The sequence below is a fragment of the Anabas testudineus genome, chromosome 18 (assembly GCF_900324465.2).
Source record: "Anabas testudineus chromosome 18, fAnaTes1.2, whole genome shotgun sequence".
In the NCBI taxonomy this organism is placed as follows: Eukaryota; Metazoa; Chordata; class Actinopteri; order Anabantiformes; family Anabantidae; genus Anabas; species Anabas testudineus.
The window spans coordinates 27061907-27070541 of record NC_046627.1 but is presented as its reverse complement, the minus strand read 5'-3'; the positions used below and the strand labels follow the sequence as shown (position 1 = coordinate 27070541).

Sequence of the window (8635 nt, the reverse complement as noted above, 5' to 3'; positions counted from 1 at the left end):
TTCTATTGTTGTGATCAGAGCACATTTTATGACAAATTAAAGCAGAAAACCACGAAATTCCAAAAGGTTCCCAAAGTTTTTCTTGCCACTATAGACAAACAAACAACATCAATCATCAGATGCACTTAAAGCTGCTCTGAGTCACTAGTCAGGGTAATTTTAATCTGTTGGAACATTTTACAAGAAAGGGGATAGCTTATAGTTGACACAGGGGCAGTTCTTGACCCTTTTCAGCACTCCTCCCCATTCAGGATTGGTTGTAAAGTCTTTGTTATTTGTGGTTCTGATGCAGAGAACTAAAGGACAGGTTTCCTCTGACAGTAATGATATAGATACAGATTCACCATGCTACATGGGCAGGTGGGCTTGAATTAGTTTTCTATTGAACAGGTTTTTAATGACCGATACAGCTTTTTCAGGAATACCTTTACAATTGAAGGTTATATTTGCTCTCATCCAGTAGTCGGTATTCAATCATCCCTCTTAGATTCCTTTACTAGAAAACTTTACAGGTCTGATAACTTTTTCGTAGACTTTACTGTGCCATCTCTTGTCTGTCTGACTATAAGAAAATGTTTGTCCTTGCTGGTTTCACATCAAACACCAGTTATACCTGTTTTGACCAGTTTGACTTTGACTAAAAAACTGGGAATTGAAGCTCTGAAAGAGAATAACACTTTACCTGAAAATTGTTTGTGTGATCTTTATTTCAAGTAATTCATACAAAACCCTGAGCAAATGAATATTATACAGTTTCAGATTTCCGAGTCTATCTGGTGGCAGAATAAATAACATTTGGCTCCATCTGTCTTTGTTTTGCTTTTGGTCGAAATGCCACTGCAGCATAGTTCAGGTCTTCAAGATGAGGATTCTGTGAAAACAATATTTAGTCTTAATGTGGTTGCACATGTTATCAATGTAGACAGATACAAGATTTTTCAAAGCTTATAGAAATCTTGACATTTTTTTTTTATTTCTTTGGAGTGCATTATATTATGAGGTGTTTCTAATGTTTTGTCCCCTCACATATTTGAAAAATTTGCCAAATCATTATAACCATTAGAATATTAATGTAGTACACTCCTGCATGACACCAGCAACTACTAGACAGTTTGGCCTTAGACACTCTGCTGTATCTGAAGTTTCCTCTTTGATTATGTACAGTATGTTGTAGTGGGAAAAGTATTCAAAAGTGGGCCCACAACAGTCCACAAGCTCTTCCCCCACATGTATTAACACTTCCTCAAAAACCACAGAAATCATGGTGCAAAAAAACGGGTTTAGTCACTGACGAGCAAATGACATCATATGTGGGCCAATGACAAAAGGATTTGGGCTCTGACACTCAGTGATATAGTTATTAAAATCAAATTTTATAATAAATAATAATTTTAATCATCTAAACTCGATCTACAACAGTTAATTCTGCTGAGAAAGCAACAAAATCTACTTGACTCAGCAGTGAGTGGAACAGCAACAACAGTATCCAATTTCAGATATGGAGAATATACCAGTATTTTCACTAGACTCAAGACAGTGTGCTGTTCACCTGGTACCCAACATGCTACCACCATAGTGCACCTGAAGAGATGGGAGGGATTTTTCCTAAGAGTCCCTTTTTTATTCCCACAATATACAGTCCATGAATAACGGAATGATAGTTTTTTTTTGACATCCCAACTTTTGAGGGATTATAAATAATATAAAAATATATTAAAAAAAATTGCTTACAATTGCAGTTGCATGACCAGGTGTGTTCCCACGTTACTCCATGACTTAGCAAGCAGATAAACAAATGTAACATGAAAGTTGAACTGACCTGAAGTTGCTCTAGTCTCTGTTCTTCTTTATGAGCTGAGTGACAGAAACAGTTCATCTGGTCAGTTAATTGATCATTGTCAAGTGTTTTCAAGCTAATTCACACAAACACGATCAAAGAAAGATACAAGGTACCTGTCTGAAGTTTCCCGATCTGAACAACCAGACCAACAATGACCACTAAAAGGAAGAAAGTCAGAGCACCCAGGATCATACTGATCAGCCATATTGTGTCAAATTCATCTACAAGAAAAAATATCAGTTTAGATTTTTCTTTCCTTTAAGAGACTTGAAACCTGGCAAAAAATGAAAATGTTTACCTTTTTGTTTGCTTTCCATGTCGTTCTGTGCCTCATCACTGCCTTTTTTAACAAAGAAGATGATAAATTTAACTAAAGATTATTTTAGTTCTAGCAGGCTTACATCAGAACTGTGATAGTCACTTTATGGAATGGAAAATGTTGTTTTTAGTACAATCAATAAAATTACGTTTGCAAAATATATGGAAAATATAACCAAATAAGGCAGAAAGACTTTACAACAATCTTACCTTCAACATTTAAATGTTTTACACTGAAAATGGGACGTCCATGTGCGTAAAATCCACAGAAATAGAGTCCAGAGTCAGATAAATCCACTTGTTTGATTTTGAGAAAGAGCACAGTGATGTTGGAGCTGATTTCATATTTTTTATTTTGAAATCCACCACAGAATTCAACTTCGGTCTTGGAGGTGATCATAACTGAAATACATCTGGCTTGGGAACCGTTGATCAGTCTGAACCAGAAGCTCACAGCGTCATAGTTGGAAACGTTGGGGCACAGCAGTGTGACATCTTCACCAGGCTGGATGGTCACACTGTGAGACCCAGAGACAGAAATCCAGCCTGAAACAAATGGCAGAGACAATACTGTCTTGTTTTAAAGTGATATTTTAATAGATATACAATCTCTCTTCAAGTGAATAAGTTTCAATTCCTGGTGAAAACCCTTAAATAATAGTACTTGTATAATAATAATTTAAAGCAGGTACTTACTGAAGCTGCAGAGAATCATAGCTGTCATCAAGGTAAAGTTCACCATTGTGTGTGTGACTGAAGCTCTGTCCCTAATTGAAGTGTGACCCAGGAAGGGTGCACTTTCAACACAGAGGTGGGCTTCCTTGTGTTGATTGTTCTGTTGAATGCTTAGATGCACAAAGGAAAATGTGCTTCAAGGAGTTTGAGACAACGCCATTTTTGAGACATGAATTTATTATCATCACATTATTAAAAGTATGAACATTACTATGGCTAAATATATTCAGTTGTAGTTTATTTGTTTTATTCAACAGTTTTTATCTCAAGGCACTTTACAGTGTTTAAGGTTTAAGACCTTACAAAACAGAATTATATATAAAACCCAACAACCCCTCCTGAGCAGCACTAGGCTCTAATAGGAGACTCCTTTTAGAGGAAGAAACCTCCAGTAGAGACGGGATAAGGGTGGGCGGCCATTTGCCTCAACTGGTGGGGTGAGAGGAAAGAGGAGAGAGAAAAGAAAAAAAAAACAAAACAATGACAAGCAGAAAAAACATGGGCAGGTTGGTAGGACCATCAACCACACTCACAACCACAACCGAGGATAAGTACAGAGAGGAGAAAACACAACTATAGGACAGTGAAGACACAAAGTTAATGACATGTAATGGAGGCATTTAAATAGATAGATAAGAGCTCTACTCTAAGATGTGAGGCTTTAGGTTGTCTAATAAACTTGGCAGATGACACACCTGTTACAAACGGACTAACGGGACCAACGAGTAAGAACAAAAGGATATTTATTAGAAAAAGGGCAAGGGACACAGGGAACTAACACCGACAGACAAAGTGTCAACTAAAGACCCCAAAACACGGTGGAGAGACACAAACAAAACCATAAACTGACATTGACTGTGACTAACAACTGAAATCACTGCGGAAGGCAGGCAAACAAGAACAAACATACAAAGCTAACTAGACAAAGTAACAACGAAAAACCACATACGAACGTGGACAAGAACTATAAGACGAACTAGATGTACAAAGTAACAAACAAAAATGCCCTGCAGACAGGCAGGCAACTCACAAACAAACTCACAAAAACAAACTCACGGACATAACCAAGGTCCAACAAAGTGCCGAACCAGAAGACAGGGCCTCGGGTGGACGGCCGGGAGCCGCAGCTGGAGAACCGGGGACTGCAGAGCCAGCAGGAGAGCTAGCCGAGGACCCCCAGGCAGATGGCCAGGAGATGGCCAGCGAGGCAGGGGACCCACAGGCGGACAGCCCGGCGGCGACGAACTTTGAGCCAGCTGGAGCTGAGGGGCCAGAACAGGACCACAGTTCTCAGGGGGCTCCCAAGGAGACAGGAGCAGGGTGGTGGTGTCCTCATTGTCATCCCACCACATCTCCTGGGGTGACAAGCAAAGTTCGAATTCAAGAGACGGCGACGACGACCTCTGCGTCGACCCGTCCGGATATGTTGTGACAAATTATTCTTTTAAGATAAATACCTTTATGTCTGGTTGTGCAAAATCTGATATTGGTGAATTTTTAAGAGCACTTTGTCAGATAGTGTGAAGTGATGAGTGGAGCAGTCAAATATAGTTTCTCTTCAGGTAGTGTTATTCTTGATGATGAAAGCTTCTAGGCCTTTGATGTGGTTATGACTGCCTTCCTGCGGTTTGACTTCACTATAGCTATTTGTTGATGGTGTTCATGGTAGCTACACTTTCTTTTGATCATCTGTCGAAATTAAGCTTTCCTGATCACCAATTACTGGTTTTAGCGTAATAGCAGATGCTGTAGCGTGAAGGTCACTCAAGGAGCAATAAATAATTTCTCCTTTAGTTAATTCAGTCAACAGCTACTAGTACATTACAATAACAGCCCCATAATAACTTCGATAAAACAATAACTTTAAATAAAATGTTACTCAATAGTGTTACTACACTCTGTAAGTTTAGAGTCAGACAATTTGCTTCCTGTGCACCAGTCAAAGTTTGCACTATAAAAAAGTCAGCATACTAACATGTTAAGGTTAATTCTCATCCACTGTGGCTGAAAAAAAACTTTGAGGCCTTTAAAGATATTCCATTAAGAAAGACATTTGATGGGGAGCCAGAGATACCTGCTCCTCCTGGTCGGGTGAGATATGTAATAAAATAACACACCATTCAGCACAACACCCACTTTGTGCTACAGATATTTGGGCCTTACTTAACTTTTTATTGTTTTCTGTTTAAACTCAAATGTGCAGTCACATATCTCCCTTTTCTAAACACTGATAGCCTTTTTTATGTGTAATGATGGTTAATAACTATAGTCACGTATAGTACACAGACACATTTATATACTAGCTACTACTATATAACCTCCCATTCAAGGCTTGTTAACCATGCCATCACAGCGCCTCACCGCCCTGTGAAAAATGTAACAGACCAGTGTAAAGGGTCATTGCTGACCCTCCTTTAAGTCATCTTGTTAGTTAATGTCACAGGCAGAGTGGCTTCACATTTACTACTTTCTTACTACATAAAAAATGCAACAAGTAGATCCTTAAAAAACAATTATATAGAAATAATACTAGATTATTCATATTATACTAGAAAGAAAGAAAATTGGATGATAGTTAAATGCTAATACTTAAAGAAGGAAAGCTGTGATTATAGTGCATCCTACTACAATGGGAGCTTAAATTTCTGAGTCCCAAGATGGTGGTTTCATAAAAGAAGAAGGGGGGCAGGTGGTGGTCGTGGTGGTGGTCCATATTTACCTCATTGAGCACATACAGACCAATGAAGGTCAGTGTGGGCTATTTAGTTTTGAGAGTAGTTGTCTCTAAATACTTCTGGTGCTCACTACCATCACCATTTTGTTCCTCCCTGTCATTTTGTTCATCAACTCAACACTTTTTCTTGAACAAAAGGAACAGGATGAGACCTTAGGTATTGTTTTTACACCTTTTATATTCACAGCTGCTCAGTTTGACAAGATATTTCCTGTTAGTGTTGGACCTATATGGGATTTCTATGGGAGGTTCTTACAGTCTTTTAGATATGATACAATCCTTGTGCTATACAAGTTGTTATAAACCACTATTCATACATCACTACAAGATGATGCAATTCAAGTTTACACATCATTTTCTGCAGTGTTGGGTTTTTTGAGGAGACATTTGTGGTGTTTGACAGGAGATGAATACATTGTTGAACAAGTTTGAACTAAATGTGTCTGTGTACAATAGACACATTTGAAACGGTTAAAACAAAGCAGGAAAGCATTTGTGTGAAAGCAGTACATCTTTTGATGCATGTGGTTTTATTGCAGAGCTAAAGGGCAGTCCTGCTGTGGCTTTCGATTTGGCTCAGACACACAGCGTTGTCACCACAGTGGAAAATTATAAGGGGAGGGGGCAAAGGACGTGCTCACATTTACATACTAACAAAGTTTTTGTTTATCAGTTCTCTTTTTAATGTGATCAAGGACGTAGACATTAAAAACAGCAGAAGAAACAATTGTATTAGAATCAGAACTAAACATTAGTGAGAAAATGATCTTTTTACTTTTATGCAGAGTTTTTAGACAAATTCAGTTAGAGTGAAAGACCTGAGTCCACAGAGATCAAACACTGTTTTATGATGATTTATGTTGAGTCACAGACAGATGGTTTATTTTTAGTCTCACAGTTATTGATAATATGCTCAGGATAAAAATTATTAATGAATTTAATGAACCGCATTGAAAAACAGTGTCACCTGAAAGTATGGCTGAATATGTGAATGTGCTCGTGTAGATGATGATGATGTAGCTTGTTAAGGTAAAGATGTTAAGTACATTTGGGTAAAGTATGAATTTATACATTAATAAGCTGTTTTTGCTCTTAGTCTTTGAAAACAGGAAATCATTTTATGTTTGTGGTCACGTCTAAAGTCTTCCTTCCTTGTTTTGTGACTCATGTATGTTTGTCACCACAGACTCCACTTTTATTTAGTTACTTGTTTTTTTTCTAGTTGTACAAATAAACTAATAAGATTTAAGCTGTTTTCACTGCTTTTTTATACTTTGATACAAAACTGTAGAGTCTCTCAACTTCGTTATGCTCAGACCACACGGTGTTGTCTCTTCCTGTAAAGCGATGTGTATCACTCCCCCTGACAAACCACTTGATTCCTCCTATGAACAAACTCATTAGTCATCTGTATCATCTGTGACTCCTCCTCATTACTGACTGTGATGGCTGCCCTATGATGTTTGTGGTGTTGGCTGAAATTTCTTTTACTTTTACTTTACAGTTATTTTGGATGTGCAGTATTTGTCAGCATGGATGCTGGTTCATCTTATTATTATTTTTTTTCCTCCAGTATTCTTTTAAAGAAGAAAAAAAACTACTTTGGAGCTGTTCACTGAGGTCTGATGAGTTTCACCCCAGTCGTGCTCACACCACACTGTGCTGCCTCTTCCTGTTAAACAAGTGTCAACAATGTTCATCTCACTTGCTCCTCCCCCCACAGACCAATTCAGTCTCCTTATAAGTAAGTTTGATAGTGATCAGTGTTTGTTGCGACCCCTTCTTTGTCTCACATTAGCAACACCCTTTCTGCTGCCCAGTAAACAACCAGAATATATGAGAAAGAACGGCCAAAAGCAAAGCACGAGATAATTCATGTTGTGTTATTTTTATGCCAAATTCCTGACAACACACTTGTTGTCAGGAATTAATCTAATTAGATTATAATAAAAACATATATTATTTAGATTGAACTAAAATCTATGTTGTGCCTAATGATTGAATCTATATGTATGCTATTACCCACATCAACATGCATTAATCACCCTTGTGGCTCAGCTCATTTATCCTCTTATTGCATGTTTGCTATCACTCATGTACCCAAATCAGCAACATTAAAAACTTTTTTTTAATATTGTGTGGGTCCCTATTGTTACATTTCTGACCTCTGAAGGTGTCCTCTGGTACCTGTCACCAAGTTGTCAAATGGGCCACAAAACCAACCAAAGTTTATCGTGATTGACTTTTTAGGGTTAAGCCAACAGGAGAGTTTCTCAAGCTAAAGTCTGTTCCCACATCAAAAAGCATTTCCTTCCCATTTGTTTTTTTGCTATACTTTCTAAGGTCAGGATAAGTTCAGGTTCAGCTTAAAGTATCCAAGGTGTAGTGAAAATAGGAAAAGAATATTATTTTGAATGACCAAAGATATGGCTAAAGTCAAATGTAGTCCACTGATGATAAGTGATGAATAAAACCAGGTAAATGCTGAGAGGAAAACTGGATTTATCAGAGCAGCTGATACGATGGAAATATATAAGACCTTGATCAAAGCAAATTTAAATTCACGCACTGGGTTATTAGTAAGGAAAATTGTACCTGTGTGAAGATTCCACGCTTCACAGAGTCTTAGTCTTAGTCAACTACGGAAGTCCTGGACTTTTATGTTATTTGTGCAGGGTCGTGTGAAGATAGGTCTTGGGGTCATGCATTGTAAACCACAATTTAATTTTTAGTGGAGTCTTTTTTGGTGGATCAGATGGTTTTGAATTATAAAGATTGTCATGGATGTAATTTTCTTCTGTGATCACATTACAGATGTTATCTTATAGTTATTAATTCTAATAACTAAGTCTAAAAACAATCATATGCATGATACTGACTGTGCTTTGAAAAAAAAATTGTTTTGTACTAGAAATACATGACATGTTCATATATTGTAGAAGTTTATTTTTCTTTTATATAATAATATATTTAATATAATAAAGAATCAGTTCCACTCTGAGCTGCAG

The 8635-nt window shown here is 37.5% G+C and overlaps 1 long non-coding RNA gene across 1 annotated transcript; it reads right to left on the bottom strand.

Annotated features, from left to right (window-relative positions):
- Nucleotides 1–690: 690 nt before the first annotated feature.
- On the bottom strand, nucleotides 691–2051 carry LOC113157260. The gene is made up of 3 exons (XR_003298439.1): nucleotides 1954–2051; nucleotides 1820–1854; nucleotides 691–871 (listed from the first exon to the last, which is right to left on the bottom strand). It is a non-coding gene; the product is annotated as an uncharacterized LOC113157260 (long non-coding RNA).
- Nucleotides 2052–8635: the final 6584 nt, after the last annotated feature.